At 38.6% G+C, this 19,386-nt stretch overlaps 1 protein-coding gene across 3 annotated transcripts in view; it reads right to left on the bottom strand.

Annotated features, from left to right (window-relative positions):
* Positions 1-19,386, bottom strand: part of LOC121388605 (sodium- and chloride-dependent GABA transporter 1-like) — a 224,808-nt gene that overhangs the window by 200,208 nt on the left and 5,214 nt on the right. The window lies entirely within an intron of this gene.

Below are 19,386 nucleotides of genomic sequence, written 5' to 3'. Positions count from 1 at the left end.
CAGGAACTATCCGGGATTTTCTGCCATTGTAGCATGTTTACGACATACGGAGTATTTTTGATGACGAAAATGACATATTAAATATATGTTCGTGTTTAGAATACCAGTGTCTGTGTAAACACGGTTGTGTTGTCATCCTAGGCCGCGACGTAGCCCAGTGGTAAAGCGCTTTTCTGATACGCGGTCTGTCTGCGATAGATCCCTGTCGGTGGCCCATTGGGCTATTTCTCGTCCCAGCCAGTGCACCACGACTGGCATGTCAAAGGCCGTGGAATGTGCTATCCTGTCTATGTGATGGTGGATATAAAAGGTCTTTGCTAATACAAAAATGTAGCGGGTTTAATCTTTTAAGACTAGTCAGAATACCAAATGTTTGAAAGCCAATTGCCAATGATTAATAAATCAACGTGTTCTAGTGGTGTTGTTAAACAAAACAAACTTTTAACGTTTTGTTGTCAACCTTTCTTAATTAGTCGAAACCAGAGTTTATCTTCCAATAATTCCGTAAGTACGAAAATATATAATTATATTACGAAGTAAAATTTAAAATTACTACTACAAGCATTAGTTCACGACCACAAACACAGTGAATACACAGACAGTGGTGGTCAAACAAAAAAGTATTTAATATGTAATGTTAGTTGTCAACAATGTTCAGTTGGTCGGAAACATTTCACAATGGCTTCAAATTCAGAACAGGCCCTTTAAAAAAAAAAAAATCAAAAAAAAATCCATCCTTACCTTTTTTAGATCCTGTAATATAAGCTAGGTCGTTTTAAGTTTTCCCATCGTTCTGATAGCTTCTCTTTTGATTGGTACTGCCGACTGCTTTTTCATTTTCGTAAGGATATTTTTGAGCTCAAGATCAGTCGACTACCTACATGTACATATATCTTGCTAAATATTCCATACAAAGATTAATTCCACACATACAACCGTAGTGGAGGTAGCATCCCCACCCAAAACCCCCCGGCTCTTATTCGCCTCTGAAAGTGTCATGTCATACTGAAATAAATTTGTATGCAAGCATATAGTAACTGTGTTTTGTTTGTTTGCTGGTCCGAAGACTGTTTAAAGCTGCTGAAAAAAGAAACCTCCCCCACGGTTTCACAGAGACAGACACGCGTTTTAAAGGTCATTCCCGAGTTTGCTGCAATTTGTAAGATGTTATCGACTAACGGAGACCTTTTTAGCGATTGTAATTACATACCAAATATATTTTTCTGCATAAAATATCAGTGGCTCTATATTAAACGTGTTTCTGATCGTTCTAATATGTGTACTAGTTAAATGTCATCTTATTTTCTAAAATATAGTTTTTTTTTCGTACGTACGAAATTATTTGAAGACAAAATCCACTTTGGGCTATTTACAAATATTAAGACGACCAGAAACACGTTGAATATACAAACACTGATATTCTAAATAAGAAAATATATTTAATATGCACGTTTAATCATAGAAATATTTCATTATTCGGAAACATCTTACATTGCAGCAAACTCAGGAATGTCCCTTTAAATAATCATAATATTAATTTCTTGCGTCGTCACCCCAAACTGGAATAGTTATTTAAGATATGATATGATGGGAGGTGACGGTTGGGATGGGGTGGGGGCAGATTGAAAGTTGGCGAAATCGGAATACCAGTCCGTAGGAATAGTGTTACGTAACACTTCGACGTCATACGATTAGTGCAAAAGAATCGTGGTCGGACGGGTTCCTATTGTCACAGGAGGAAAGGTTAGATAACAACATACATTTTACTTATATTAACATCACAGCCAAACAGGGGCTTCAAACCAATCACTACGCATTTTCAACTAATATTGTGGGACGAATGATGGAAACGCTAAGTCAAAAGGTTTCAGGCCAGCTCATTTTGCCCGAGTATCTCTATCGGTTTTACTTGAATTTGAGGATTTGCTCCAGCACTCCAGTTGCACCCCAACCCCCTGTAATAAATATGATAATAAACTCGCTACAAACTCGAAAATTATCAATGTAATGGTATTTAACGTCAAACGTAGGGTTATGAGAGCGGGAATCTTTGCTTACCTGGTGGTAGGCAGTCATTCCGTGTTTTTGCTATAACAGTTATCTCTGAATGAGACAGCGATAATATTCATTCATTTCAATTTAGTTTCGTGATTATATCCAATTAAGGTTCAAGCACGCAGTCCTGGGCACATACCTAAGCTATATGTGTTGTCTGTCCAGGACAGTGGGTTAGTTGTTAGTGGTCAGTGAGAGAGAAGAGTATGTAGTGGTCTTACACCTACCTATTGAGTTGTTAAAACTCGGTCTGGATGGGAGCCTGAACCGGGCTGGGAACCCAGTACCTACCAGCTTTATGTACGATGACTTAACCACGACACTACCGATGACAATGAGCTATTTTATCCGTCCAAATGTTTGTCTAGCTCTTGAACGGCAGAGTACTCGGGCTAGGTAGGACTATGGTTCCAAGAAATATGGAGGTCCGATAGAACTACTCGTCCTAGGAACGGACTTGCGTTTATTTTACTCAGGCAAATGTGTTAGAAGGTGCAACATTGTGCAGAATTCCCCGTTTGCAGTACACTGATAGTTAAGGACATTCCAGCATAACACGTATCGTAAGTTGAGTGTAACACAAAGGGAATGGATGGACAACACCCAATGATAACATTTTATTCTGCAATATGCTGATTATTTCTCATTGCATATCCCTCGTTTCCTCTGCAAGGTGTTTAAACTTTCTTCTTCGTAGATCCAAAGTAGTGGATAAACACACGAATCTGGTCAAACGATCCACACGCATACACCAATAGAAAGAACGAAATGTTTTATTTAACGACACACTCAACACATTTTATTTACGGTTATATGGCGTCAGACATATGGTTAAGGACCACACAGATTTTTAGAGGAAACCCGCTGTCGCCACTATATGGGCTACTCTTCCGATTAGCAGCAAGGGATCTTTTATTTGCGCTTCCCACAGGCAGGATAGCACAAACCATGGCCTTTGTTGAACCAGTTATGGATCACTGGTCGGTGCAAGTGGTTTACACCTACCCATTGAGCCTTGCGGAGCACTCACTCAGGGTTTGGAGTCGGTATCTGGATTAAAAATCCCATGCCTCGATTGGGATCCGAACCCAGTACCTACCAGCATGTAGACCGATGGCCTACCACGACGCCACCGAGGCCGGTACATACACCAATAGATTTGTGTTTAGTTTAACCGATACAGGATACAGATTTGTGTTTAGTTTAATGACATTACTAGAGAATATTGATTTATTAATCATCGGCTCTTGGATGTCAAACATTTGGTAATTCTCGCATATAGTATTAGAGGAAACCCGCTACATGTTTTCATTAGTAGCAAAGATTATTTGATATGAACCATCCCAGACAGGATAACACATACCACGTTCTTTGATATACCAGTCGTGGACTTGCCGCAGTTTCCAATTCAACGACCTCGGCACCAGCGTGTCCAGACGGAAACACAAGCAGATCATTCCATCATTCCACTCATGGTCGGCCGACTTCGAATACATACATTTTGTATTATTTATTTTAAAAAGAAAATAGAGGAAATGCTATTATAAATTTCGACAATACATTAAATGGAGGTTTTGTTCACGGGATAACAATACAGTCGTTTATATTATTAAAAAAGACATCAAAATCTCCTGCAGTAATGGAATTAATTAAGACGATTCCCATAACACTGCAATTCACACTGGAACAGATTTCTCACCCTGAGCCCACGTTCTCCAACATCACCGAAACCCATTACTTTTTATGTATGGAATTACTGACCAAGGAGTAACGCCGCCTAATGAGAAAATCATTGGCATTTATTCCGTGTTTAATGGTTACAAAGAACGGATAATAATGTTACCTATGTCCCTAGAATATGATAATGATTGTATTTCATGTGTTTCTAAAGTATTTTGGTTCCCTATCATAGGGCCTATGCATAACATTACAGAGAAAAACCTGTATCAGATTCGAAACTTGTCAACTAACAATCTAATTAAAATTGACTCTACTGGTCTACCAGTAGATCTAACAGCATTGCGTGGACTCCTATGTCCAGGTGACATATCATCTATAAATAACAATTTAAATATCGACCAATTACACTTTTATAGCGTTATTCGGGAGCATACAAATTTTAAAAATACCGGGCGAGACTATGCAATAGGCGAACTTGTTGGTCTATTTCAACATTAAAAAACGTGGGGGGGGGGGGTGGGGGGGGGGGGGGGGGTGGGGGGGGGGGGGGTGGGGGGGGGGGGGGGGGGGGGGGGGGTGGGTGGGGTGGGGGGGGGGTGGGGGGGGGGGGGGGTGGGGGGGGGGGGGGGGGGGGGGGGGGGGGAAGAATAGTGCAGTAATAAACTCTGGAATGTATACTAGTATAAACAGATTTTATGGCTATACCATCACGGTTTTTGTATTAGTCTTGAAACAAATTTTATATAAAATTTTATATTAAAATTAGTTTCCGGCATACTTCGTAATTCACCCGAATCATTTCGTATACTCTCGGCATAATCCCGAATGTTTTAAAATTCTTTTCAAATCACTGGCAATGATTTTGAAAGTAAGGTTTTGATTGGTCGAATAAAAGGTCAACTGGACAGGAGTTCCAACGGGGTGTTGTTAGATTCACAGGTCACAGTAATTAACCAGTTGAGCTAATTTTAATTAGATTGGTCAACTAATAAAAAAAAACCAAGTTACGAAATCAAATTCTCCTCATTTGCCCCAATGTTATTTCACATTCGTTCTCGTCACACCAACAGGCGAGGTGGTGTGGGATTTGATAACGGGAACACGTTCACGAACATGTTCTTGCCCCCCTGCGTGTGCTGTAACCTCAACGTGGTGCAGGGGTGTAACATTCTCTTTGAGAATGGCCAATACAGCACAAAATTAAGTTTTGAGTAAAATTCCGTATCCGTAAAATTCTGTGATATTTGTGTTTTTGCACAGTTCTTTACACTGTTTGTTTAGGTCTTGAATTTGTATATTGATGTTGATCATCGCTTTATTTATTTGCATTACCATGGTTTGACACCCAATAGCCGATGTATTTTTCGTGCTGGGGTGTCGTTAAACATTCATTCATTCATTCATTCTGTTTTTGTTTAAGTCTTGAATTTTTATATTGATGTTGATCATCACTTTATTTATTTGCATTACCATAGTTTGACACCCAATAGCCGATGTATTTTTCGTGCTGGGGTGTCGTTAAAACATTCATTCATTCATTCATTCATGTTCTTGCCTCTTCGGAACACATTCCCTGCACCAGAACAGGGGTTCGAATACACGCCAAGACAAACTCAACTATGATCTGCTTGCAGTTTATAAATGTTAGCGTCAATAGGCAAGTGATTACATGTACATTATTGTTTATTTATGTAATTATCGACTTGATTGCTTATAAATATGCGAATTGCACGTGTATATATTTCCCCAGGGAACTTCTGAACGATGGTGACGGGCGTTGACTGTCAAGTGTGACTATGGCTATGTGGGCGTGTCGCTAACAAACTTGTCGACTAGTAAATAACTTCTCTGTGAATGCATTTTTATTACGGTACATTATATTGTTGTGCACTGTAGATAATATATGTCGATTTGGGCCTGTCAGTTGTGTGTCAGTAAAACAGTGCTGTTTTTCGTTATTGCCCAGTACATAGTGCTGTTAAAATTATCTGGTTTTTTGTTGTCTTTTCTTTTTCTTTTAACATGCTTAACCTCAGATAAATATTTGTTTGAGTCCACATATCAAAACAGGTAAGTGTTTTGGAAATAAGACAACTCACTCGTAATATAAACGGTCTTACACGAGAACTCGTTTAGTACCCTCTGTATATATACATACACACATATATATATATATATATATATATATATATATATGTATGTATGTATGTGTGCGTCTGTGCATATGCGTGTGTGTGCAAATGTGTGTCTGTACTCTCTCTCTCTCTGTGTGTGTGTGTGTGTGTATGTGTGTGTGAACTTCAATTTTTTCAAATCATCTTATTTTTTTCTCTCCCACATCAGTATTTTATTTAAAACTAGCGTGTATTTGTTTTGAAGGTCTCGATTATTCGTGGAGGAACCTTCTGAACTTGTCTGGAATTGATAACAAACACGAAATTCAATATCTGGTCTGTCAGATTGATAAATACTTTAATAACGCGGTCATCCTAGTACAGGATTTCGCATTTATTTCTTATTTATTTCCCGTCACATTTACGATCGAAGGTCAGGATGCTTTAGGTGTGGGGCCTGACATGTTTCTAAGCCCCACATGTTTCTAAAGGACACGCTCTCCTGGCGACGCCAGAAAAACATTGAATATTTTATGGAGTTGGCCATTTTGATGTTAGACTTATTAACTGCATTGTAAACCCAGATTGATGAGAATATAATATGCGAACAGATATATTGGTATGTGTATGAATCAGACAAGCTAGTCAGGGCAGGTCATAGTTAAAGGGACATTCTTGAGTTTGCTGCAATTTTTAAGATGTTATCAACTAACAGACTTTTAACGATTGTAATTACATATCAAATATCGTTTTCTGCATAAAATATTAGTGGCTGTATAGTAAACGCATTTCTGATCGTTCTAACAGTTGTACTAGGTTAAATTTCATTTTATTTCCTAAAATATATTTGGTTTCGTACGTACGAAATTATTTAAAAACAAAATCCAGTTTGGCCTTCTTACAAATATATTAAGACAACCAGAAACACATTGAATATACTGACACTGATATTCTAAACCAGAAAATATATTTAATATGTAACTTTAATCGTAGAAACTGTATTAGTCGGAAACATCTTACAATGAAGCAAACTCAGGAATGTCCATTTAAACTCACAATTAGAAATAATTGAGTCTCGTGCATAATCACATAAAAAAGTATTTGCACTAACTGGTTCCTGTCCAGGATGGAGAGCCGACGTAAGTCGACACCTGCGCCCATAACAAGCGTTTGCTACAACAGTTTGCACATTGCATACCCAATTATCTCAACTACGTCATCAACATACCTCCTGAACAAAGCTGGGATTCCGAATCCGAACGTAGCTTTCATCCTCGCTCCAACTTCCGAACGTTCTTAGGATTGTTACAAGACATAAACTTTTATTCCCGCTACCCCCTCCAACTTCCGAACGTTCTTAGGATTGTTACAAGACATCAACGCTTATAGACGTCATTCAACACCCCATCCCAGCGGAAATTAAAGACAAGAAATTTTATAATATCAATCCAAAGGTACCACCCCCCCCCCCCCAACAAAAACCAAAACAATAAACAAAAAAACAACAACAAAACAAAAACCCCACAAACTAATATGGCTTGTATAACCTTCCTCCGATTTTCCCCTTCCTAACACTGTTCACATTGGGACATCCCGTATCCATCCATCTGGTTAGTCCAGTTTTAATCAAGACACGTATTTCATCACTTGTACAAACAATTACAATTTATGTACACTGTCATCGGCAACCAGGATTTATCACGAAATTCAGCTTACTGTTTCTCGCTAAACGTTTGCAAACTGTTTTGACTGATTCTCGAAGTTGTCATTCGGCCGGCTAAACTTAGGAAAGATTTCAAGCACTCGTACGATCTTTTCTCACTTCGCCTCAGGTTCGGTGTTTTCGTTAGTACCTTAATGCCGCATGTTATAGCATTACTGATAACATTATTTAAAAATAAATAAAAAATGCTAATCTGAGATGAAAATGATATTGATGTGTTTGTATCATTTTAATTTTTAAAATTTCGTTAGCAGGACAGAACACCTACTCACCCCCAGAGCCGGTTTATCATAGTAACACATGTAGCATGTGCTACGGGCCCCGCGCTTCGCCCCGCGGTGATGTGTACATTTATTTTCCACAGGTCATCAATCTAATTAAAATTAGCTCCACTATTACATGTGGATCTAACAGCAGCCAGATGGAGCTCATGTCCATCCATCAAAACCTTACTTGCAGAATCATGCCAGTGATTTGAAAATAATTTGAAAACATTCCGAATTATCCTGAGGGTGTACGACATGTTTCATGTGAATTACGAATGCCTTCGAAGGGTTCGTGGCACAATAATTAAAACTAGTGTCACATCCGGTGCAGTGTCGCAGTGTCTCTTGTCGGTGGGCTTTGGACACGTCAAAAATCAACAAGACAGGGTAATCGACTGGCAATCCAAGCTGTTCCCGTGCTTTTTGTAGGTAGGGATCAATTACAAAGTCTAAGTACCGTAGCATTGTGGAAGATGTCCCAGTCGTCGGGGAAAATTAAAATTTGGATGACATCTCTCTGTCTTTCCCTGGTACAGCAACTGAGGGGAAACAAGTGACCCATCCATAGCACATCCCATGACAACTGTTATTTGGCGTTTGTCTTCCAGTCCAACAATTTCAACTTGCTTCGACCCCTCTTGTTCTAAAATCCAGTTCGATACAGGAACAATGCTAACACCTGTTTGATCAAAATTCACTATCAGCTCCTGGGGGATCTGTTTTTCTGTCACAACTTTAACAATTCGATCCAGAAACGTTTTGATTTCTGTGAAATCAGTCGGCACTTTTCTGGCTGCTTTCGTTCCTTTGCGTTTGACCAGTCCTAAACGTGATAAGATTGAATTGGCCCATCCTCGTGTTACCTCTATAGTTCCACCGTGTTCTTTAAGCAGGCCCCTGTTTCGTTGGGAAATCACCCCTTTCGCTGTCGCCATTAATATTTGTCGATTGACAATACCACCTGCCAGTCGCATAGCTCTGATTCTGTCAATGATTTTTTTTTCAAAGTTCTGGAGCATTAGCGGACGACCCAATTTGGCTTTCGGTAGTGCTACGATTTCTTTTTCTGGGTTGGGCTTTTTCACTTTTAAGTAAACACGTTTCATGTTTCTTACAGTACTTTCTGAAATCTTCTTATTCAGTACACCAGAGAAATGTCGGGCAGCTTTAGTGTTTCCGTTTTCAATTGCATAACGAGCAATTTTTGCCCTCTGCTCATCTCTCTTTCGTTTTCTACCTGTAGCACCATTTAATGGTTTTAGGACCCGTATAAATGTAGAAGAAATAGGAATCCTGTTAAGATTTATACACTTTTATGTTTGTTAAATATAATGTTCACAGAAAAAACAAAACAAACAAACCCTGATTAATGTATTACACTATATTTCCCTATTTTGAATAAAACAAATTCTATTATAGCAATATTTTATTATTATTATTATCATCATTTATTGATTTAGGCCTACCTATAGCAATATTTATTATTATTATCACCATTTATTTAGGCCTACCTATAGCAATATTTATTCTTATTATTATTATCATCATCATTTATTTATTTATTTATTTATGCCTACCTATAGCAATATTTATTATTATCATCATCATTTATTTATTTAGGCCTACTTTATTTAATAGTATTATTTTTGTATATTAGGTTGGCTCTTAGAACGAGATGTGAATCCCGAATTGGAAACTTCCCAGTGGAATAGAATAGAACAGAAAAATAGAATACAATAGAAGAGATGTTTAACGACACCCCAGCACCAACAATACATCGGCTACTGGGTGTCAAACTATGGTAAATGCAAACCTAAAGTGATGAGCAACGTTTCTCAGTGGAAGAACTGCATGAAAGACTGGGAATGTATAGCAAATCAGCATTTGTGGGAATCGGATCTTTCAATGAATCCACACTGACGAAATCCTTCATGAGAACGATTTCATTCTATTAACTGACAAACAGTTCCACAAATCAAATAACATGTCCACTGCAATGTTGAAAACATTAAAAATAGATGGATATGATAAGTCAGTGCACCACAAACCAATTTAGGAAGGGAATTTTGTTACTACTTATGAAAGCTCTGAATTTCGCGCGAAGGGGACGTAAAAAGTCCACGAAATTTTGAACGTAGATTGGTTTTGGAAGTCCTGGGCGATCTCACGCAACAGTACTACCAAATCAAATCCCATAGACGACAATAGTAACATATTATGTGGCTAAATAATATTTATTTATTTAATAATAACCTCAAAACACATACACAGTTGAAACTGTATGTTGATAATTATTTTTAAATTACTTTATACACACGAGACCGGTAAGTCGCACTGTAATAAGTATTACCAATATACAATGTTCGTGATTATATCCAATTAAGGTTCAAGCACACACCTCAGCTATCTAGGCTGTCTGTCCATTGAATGAATGAATGTTTAACGACACCCCAGCACGAAAAATACAACGGCTATTGGGTGTCAAACTATGGTAATGCAAACAAATAAGGTGATGATCAACATCAATATAAAAATTCAAGATTTAAATGAAAACAGTGTAAAGAACTATGCAAAAATACAAATATCACAGATAGATACTGACTTTTACTCAAAATTTCAATTTGTGCTGTATTGGCCATTCTCAAAGAGAATGTTACACCCCTGCACCACGGTGAGGTTACAGCACGTGCAGGGGCTGTCTGTCCAAGACAGTGGGTTAGTTGTTGGTGAGAGCAAAGAGGGTGTCTTACACCTACCCACTGAGTCATTAAATCATGGCCGCGCACAGTACTTTGACGTCACTGGCCAATAAACCCGTCTATAGCATACGTTAAAAATAGTGTTGACAGATACCCGGAAGTAAATCTAAAAAAATCATAACGAGGCTCCTACATAAACATGGCTTCCATCTCTGACATTTGTTGAATGTGGGTGCACAAAAATGCCAGCTTAACAACTCAATAACACTTGATAGGGTAGGATATCTGTGACTGTTGATAATGTAAACACTAATTATTATACATGTAAATGTTATACGATAAACAAGCAGGGTTGTTTCAAGGATCCGCGGGGCCTGTTACACAAATAAGAGCAGACCCCCTTTCTCAGGATACATATTTTGCAACCCCCTCGGGGAGAGGGGAAAATAAGTGTACAAATCACCGCAGGGCCCCCTGAAGCGCGGGAACTGTAGCACGTGCCACTAGGATAAACAGGCTGGCCTTGATTGACTGACCTAGCGCATATAACTAAACAAATATAGACTTCGATGCACGTTGACGCTACCCCCCCCCCCCCCCCAAAAAAAAAAAAAAAAAAAAAAAAAAAAAAAAAAAAAAACCCATTAGACTTGATTAATATATTTGTTTCACAATAATTTAATGAGAACATTGTAATTCCTGGTTCTCACACAAAACTACAATATTTCATTATTTTATCATTTAAAAGATAACCACATGGAGTTTTTAGATTTGCGGGAGTTATTGTCTATTTGATCCCGCAAATGTCAATTTTGACTGCAAGCGTTAGGAAAAACACATCCGTAAATCTAAAACTCCATATGGTTATGACCACTGTAAACTGAATCACTTTTCTACTGAACTAACTGTATATGTGGTATTTCGTGAAATACCTGGCTACAATCTAACTTTAGACCCTTGAACCGTCAATTTGGCCTGTTCCAGTTGCTAATGATATCGTTAGCTTTCATTTTATCCCGGAAAAATAATGTAATTAAACAATTTGACCACAACATCATTTGTGTAAACTAAAGGAAACCATTTTGTATAATTGCAAGAATTGAGTGAAATGAGAATAGGAGTTGGGGGCATCGTGATTAAATTCCTATATATCGGAAGCTTACGAGATGTTTAACGGCACCCCAGCACGAAAGATAAACTCAAGACTAACGGAGAATTTTTAACGATTACATATCAAATATATTTTTTTTGCATAAAATATTAACGGCTGTATATTAAACGTGTTTCTGATCGTTCTAATATTTTTACTAGGTTAAATTTAATTTTACTTCCTGAAATAATGTTTTTCGTACGTACGAAATTATTTTAAGACAAAATCCAGTTTGGGCTTCTTACAAATATTAAGACGACCAGAAACACTTTGAATATGCAGACACTGATATTCTAAACAACTCAGGAATGTCCCTTTAAAGTCCACTAACGTTTTCCGTTCCAATCTTCCACCAGAAGAATTCCATTGGAATAGACAACGCTAGTGGAATTATATTAATATACAGTTTAACATATTCCATTTTTCGACGTTTTTCTTTCCTATTTTTTCCTACCTGGTGTTCTGAATTATGGCATTTACCTATATGAGTCATTTCCTGTATCTAATAAATTTTGACGAGTGGAAATGCTATAACGAGATTGCGTCTTCCAGGATTTTTGTTTCATGTAATATATCTTTGTCAACATTTGATGTAATTATTCCACGTTATTAACGTGTAGCAAGGTACCACGTGCGATGCGAAAGCTACTTCCTATCCTCATTAACATGTCGCAAACATCTGGCGCGAAACACCTTCCTTCTGCAAAGTAATGTAGTGAGGAATTTACACAGTAAACGTGCTATGCTAATCGGAAAACTAATTACGTCAACAGGAATTGTATATTTTCTGCACGGATAACAAACTGAAAGAAATATGTGAACACATGATATTGTTTATTAATGTCCTGATCACGTATTACGGTTTTGTCGTTTAGCATTATCTAGCGGTTATGTAGCCGAGTACAGTAAGGAAATGGTTTATTTAAATGAATGAATGAATGAATGTTTAACGATACCCCAGCACGAAAAATACATCGGCTATTGAGTGTCAACGAATGAATGAATGTTTAACGACACCACAGCACGAAAAATACATCGGCTATCGAGTGTCAACGAATGAATGAATGTTTAACGACACCACAGCACGAAAAATACATCGGCTATTGAGTGTCAGTGAATGAATGAATGTTTAACGATACAAACAGGACAAAAAAAACATCGGCTATCGAGTGTCAACGAATGAATGAATGTTTAACGACACCACAGCATGAAAAATACATCGGCTATTGAGTGTCAACGAATGAATGAATGTTTAACGACACCACAGCACGAAAAATACATCGACTATTGGGTGTCAGTGAATGAATGAATGTTTAACGACACCACAACACGAAAGATTCATCGGCTATTGGGTGTCAAACTATGTTCAATGGAAAACTAAAGTGATGAGCAACATCAGTATAAAAATTCAAGAGTTAAAGGCACATTCCTGAGTTTGCTGCAATTTTTAAGATGTTATCGACTAACAGAGACTTTTTAACGATTGTAATTATATATCAAATATATTTTTCTGCATAAAATATTAATGGCCGTATATTAAACGTGTTTCTGATCGTTCTAATATTTGTACTAGGTTAAATTTCATTTTATTTCCTAAAATATTTTTTATTTCGTATGTACGAAATTATTTTAAGACAAAATCCAGTTTGGGCTTCTTACAAATATTAAGACGACCTGAAACACATCGAATATACAGACACTGATATTCTAAACAAAACAATATATTTAATATGTAAGTTTAATCGTAGAAATATTTTATTAGTCGGAAACATCTTACAATGGAGCAAACTCAGGAATGTCCCTTTAAGTAAAAACAGTGTAAAGAACTGTGCAAAAAATACAAATATCACAGATAGATAAAATTAAAATTTACAATAAGTCAGTATCACGTAAAAATTGTAATATAATTTCTGGATGGTTATACGGCGTCGGGCATATGGTTAAGGACCACCCAGATATTGAGAGGAAACCCGCTGTCGCCACTTCATGGGCTACTCATTTCGATTAGCAGCAAGGAATCTTTTCTATGCACCATCCACGGACAGGATAACACATACCACGGTATTTGATATACAAGTCGTAGTGCACTATCTTACTGTCGTGGTCAAATTGACCACAGCGAGTGCATGCCAACTTGTTTCGACACTGACGGTTAAAACATCGTAACCGATTTGGAACAAAAGGCACACCAGGTATATGCAGATATCCAGCCGTAACAGACTCTGGAAGGGTAGGCTTGTCAAAGGTTAAAATTAAAGTATTCGTCGGAACAAGTTCATTGTTCCGGCGAATCTTGATTCTCCCCACTGATGTCACTCCCTGTGGTGACAAGTTGTCAATAATTCCATCTTCACGGACCGAATGACTCCCTTAGAAGAGTTCAGGGATGAATGTGGCGTCGACTTAAGAAGACATCGAGAGTGAGTCCAAGTCGAACATTCTACCAGCAATGATCCATTTTTCATCTTTTTAACAGTCTTTGGCTTGCCACCAAACGGAGACAGTTTGCTCGAGGCTCCATCAACAGAGGAACTGATGACCAGAAACACTGGCCAGAATTCAGAATTTATTACTTTTGATTTCTTAAAGTAACAAGTCCTAAATTCCTCATCAGATGACGAGGAATCTGTAGCCTCGGTGTGGACCCTTTTCAGGGTCCCATCTGAATTTTGGGAGTTATTTCTACCCATATTTGTGATTCATAAAAAGTCACAAACAATGTCCCCACCCACCACGGAGTCCAACAAGGGGATATGAAGTTGCAGATAACCAGCAGACACTAATGCCAGGGATATATGGTTGATATACTCAGGCAAGAATATTATTATCACCCGATTGACCCTAGCCACCGCCCCAAAAGCAACAAATACAAATGATATATAAACAATGTTTGTTCTTGACAAAATTAACAAAACAAAAGTTGTTTGCTCTAGAGCTTGGCATGACCAGCCGATTAATCAGGTCGGGCCTCCCTGAACACCCGTCTGGCTGAACTCCGGGCCAAAGTGGTGTGTTGCCAGAAAACATACCCGCAGATATGTCCCCAACTCAACCATCAGGATCCCATCATCCAGTATTACGGGATGTACCTCACGGCCAACAAGGTACCCCAAAAGGGGAGTTGTTCTGTATTGGCCATCAACAAACAGAATGTTACACCCATGCACCCTGTAAGGACACTCAAATAATGGTGGCCTTACGGGTATCGATGGACGATCAGTTTGAAGGTTCAACATGTCATTCAACCTTCTGGAACACTACCCATAAGAAACTTGCAGATGCTGGTACTCTATGTACTGTGGTACAAGAACAAAACAAACAGATGGAGAAATTGGAAATGGTCGTATATGACCATTTTTGACTACAATTCCAAGACTGGGGTTAGTCCTAAAACCTGTAAATATTTTGATGAATTGTCCGAGCTGTTTCGGACTAAGAACAGTACGTGCCCACAGGCAACCAGGGAGGTTGCTGGTGCCTTATGAAGCAATAATACTGACAAAAGAAGATGAAAGCGGAAAAGAGGAGCACAGCTACTCAGGTTTATTAATTCAATAAATGAACATGCTAGCCGTTAGACAAATTTTGTTTAGACAAATGCATGATGAGAAAATCAACCTGACATTTTACCAAAATGAATGAATGTTTGATGACACCTCAGGACAAAAGTTCACATTGTCTAGTGGGGAGTCCTTTAAAGGACTCACACGACATTGGAATGAATGAATGAATGAATGTTTAACGACACCCCAGCACAAAAAATACATCGGCTATTGGGTGTCAAACTATGGTAATGCAAACAAATAAGGTGATGATCAATATCAATATAAAAATTCAAGATTTAAATAAAAACAGTGTAAAGAATTGTGCCAAAATACAAATATCACAGATAGATACTGACTTTTACTCAAAATTTCAATTTATGCTGTATTGGCCATTCTCAAAGAGAATGTTACACCCCTGCACCACGGTGAGGTTACAGCACGCGCAGGGGCCACACGACATTGAAGATAGTTTGGAATGTTTGTTAAGGGAAGAAAGGAATGTGTGTGTGTGTGTGTGTGTGTGTGTGTATACGCATACCTTCTAATGAATAAAAACTTATTTTGTCACCTTGGCAGGAGACTATGATCGTTCTAACAATAAAGAAAGTGAAATTGTTACTCTAGAAATTACCATTTATAGTTTGAACTAGCAATACACATCAGATACACTTAATACAGTAGTAAACAGTCCAGCACTAAAATGGACAAAGGCACATACTGGAACAATAGCCGCATGTATCTCCTAAATATAGTTCACTTCCAACTTAAGGGAAAGGAATGATTTCATAAACACCAGTTCCTAGTATGGTGTTAATCGATGCCAGCAGAAGATATTGATCAGTATCACCCAACCCGTGCTACACAATAAGCCAGTGACGAACCCCTGGATCTCTTGGACTTTTGCCGTTCCGTCCCTCGAGTATTACTCTGGTTTCCCCCTGCGCGTGCTGTAACCTCACTGTGGTGCAGGGGTGTAACATTCTCTTTGAGAATGGCCAATACAGCACAAATCCCCTTGTTTTTTTCGAGATACAATTGAAATTTTGAGTAAAAGTCAGTATCTATCTGATATTTGTATTTTTGCACAGTTCTTATTTAAATCTTGAATTTGTATATTGATGTTGATCATCACTTTGTTTGTTTGCATTACCATAGTTTGACACCCAATAGCCGATGTATTTTTCGTGCTGGGGTGTCGTTAAACATTCATTCATTCATTCATTCATTCATTTATTACTCTGGTTCCACACTATGCACTAGTTTTGAGTGTGTGAGGTTTTTTTGTTTTTTTTCCTTTTTAATGTGTTTACCTTTGTTGGACACCCAATAGCCGATACGTAGTTTTGTTTTGGGGCGTCGTGAAGCAGGCATTCATTTACTGCTGTATGGAAAAAAATAAAAACAAATAGCGGTAAATGTAAATTTAAATTGTTCAACTAATGCTTGATTCTGGAGCAGCTACCAACGATATTTACAAGGTTATTTAACAGTTTGTGTTTTAAAGGGACATTCCTGAGTTTGCTGCATTGTAGGCGTGTCTGAAAAATAAAATATTTCTACCTTTTAATTTACATAAATATTTTCTTGTTGAGAATATAAGTGTCTGTATATTCAATGTGTTTCTGGTCGTCTTAATATTTGTAAGAAGCCCAACTTGGATTTTGTTTCCAAATATGTTTGTACGTACGTTTAATATACACCATTAATATTTTATGCAGAAAAATATATTTGATATGTAATTACAATCGTTAAAAGGTCTGTTAGTCGATAACATCTTAAAAATTGCAGCAAACTCAGGAATGTCCCTTTAAGTATATCCGACCAGGCCCCGTGCTTATAAAACGTTTAAAGTCAAAACTTTAGTCTGTATCTTAAAGTCTAGACTTTATAAAGTTTGAGCCTCTGCCAGTAGTATTAGGGCCTACCTGGGGTCATGACCTACTTTCCGTGTCCTTGACCTTGATGACGTCGCGGTCTTGTCACGTGACCTCATCCTACTGACCTACTTTCTCCTGACCTTGACCTCCTTAGACTGCCCTACTGTACCGTGTGCAAAGTCCTACTGACCCGGCCCTGGCCTACTTTCTCCTGACCTTGACCTACTTAGACGGGCCTACTGTACCGTGTGCAACGTCCTACTGACCCGACCCTGACCTACTTAGACTGGCACGAAGAGTATAAAAAGGCTAATTACGGTTTAATTGTCATTCGCTCGCCGAAAACGATCAGATCTACGTTCAATCCAGAGATGGCCTGTTCCACAAGTGATGAAGCGAGATGTCGTCTAGAACTTGGAACTAACGTCTACGTGGTGGCCAAGTTATGGAAAGGGGACACTGCTATTCACATAAGGAAATTTGACAGTGACAAGGGGAAAACTTTCCCCACCAAGCGAGATATTGTCCTTAGTCTTAAACAGTGGATCGAACTGTGTGGATGTAAAAGCCAAATTGACGAAACAATTTCAGCATTAAACCAGGAAAGACGAAAAATTGTTCAGACACCTTGGTGCCAACGTACAAGTCAGCGTCGACAAGAACTTTGCTGGGGTGAACCTGCGTCAGTGGTGGTGGTGTGATGAAACTAAATCCGTGAAACCTTCGACGAAGGGAATATTCCTTTCTCTACAACAATGGGAGAAACTGAAAGGCTGTTTCACAGTCATGTGTGACTTTGTACCAGAGCTGAACTCGATTGTGCCCTGCGCCATGCAAGACGACCATCAAAACCAGATGGGATTTCTTCAGTGTAACTTCTGCAACCCTAACGAGTGTCACCAGTGAAAAACGAGTTTTGTTTTGGATGAACTCGAAGCTATAAAAGAATGGATTTATGGTTTACACTTCATTTGCTTTATGACTGTGCTAGAGAACAGACGTGTTTTATGATTCTGACATTCTTGTGTCTTGTTGCACTCTATCTGGAACGAAGAAGATGTCATCGGCATATTCGAGCAGTGTTAGTAGCAGCAGCAGTAGCGACGAGGACGACATCTTGGTCTGCAAATGTTCAGAAAGACATACAATCAAATGTAAAAGAGTGGCTACCAAACCAGAAGAACATTTCATGGATCAAACGGACAATATGGATGAAAATGAAGATGTTGAAATCAAAGAAGCCGTGGATGAAACAGATGCCGCTCGAGAATATAAAACAGAGGTTGCCTGGGATTAAGAAGACTGCTGTTCGAGACGTTACCTGTTCTGCCATCGTCCCGAAATGTGCCATGTCTACACGCGGATGCAGACATTTGGGTGGTGGCCAATACAGTTACGCCAGAAACCGAGGGAGCTCGCCAAGGCCGGTTTCTTCTATACAGGGGATCACGATGCCGTCGTCTGTTACTGTTGTGGACTACGCGCCTACCGATGGCAGAGAATGGACGACCCAGTGATGGAACATTACAGACTCTCTCCAAGATGTCCCTATGTGAATAACGTGTTCAGACATTAACTGTTTCAAACACGCGTGAGACACTTGAATGTTTTTGACATAACTGTATATTTCGTCATATATTTTAGGTACTACATTTTTGTTGTTTAGTAATAAAATTTTGTGTTGTATCCTTCTGTTATTTATAAATAGCATGACTTTGTTACATGTATGTCAGTTGGGAACCATGTCTCGGTGGGAAAGGTACCTAGAGTATATTTACTACGATGTAAAACATCCTGGGAGTTATGCAGGTCCTAGTAAACTGTATCAAGCTGTTAAAGCAGAGGGTAAATTTAAAATTCCTCTGACACGTATTAAATCATGGTTTAAAGGTCAAGAGACCTATACCATGACACATCAAGTGAGGCGAAAGTTTCCACGTAATACCTATGTTGTGGAAGGGTTAGACAGTCACTGGCAATCCGATCTAATGGATATGGTCAGTTTGGCTAAATACAATGACAGGGCGAGATACCTCATGATGATCATTGACCTGTTCTCCAGGTACTTGTGGGTGTTACCACTCAAGTCGAAAACGGGGAACGACGTGGTAGATCCTTTGACAGAATTCTGGAAATTAGAGTCCAGAAAACCCAAACTGTTTCAGTCCGATTGAGGGTCAGAATACAAGAACCATAAGGTCAAAGCATTGCTGAAATCATATGGCATAACGCAGCTGTTTGCTCTAAATAAAACCAAAGCAAGTTATGCCGAATGGG

The sequence above is a fragment of the Gigantopelta aegis genome, chromosome 14, assembly GCF_016097555.1.
Source record: "Gigantopelta aegis isolate Gae_Host chromosome 14, Gae_host_genome, whole genome shotgun sequence".
NCBI classification, from domain to species: Eukaryota; Metazoa; Mollusca; class Gastropoda; order Neomphalida; family Peltospiridae; genus Gigantopelta; species Gigantopelta aegis.
This window is presented reverse-complemented; position numbering and strand designations above follow the sequence as displayed.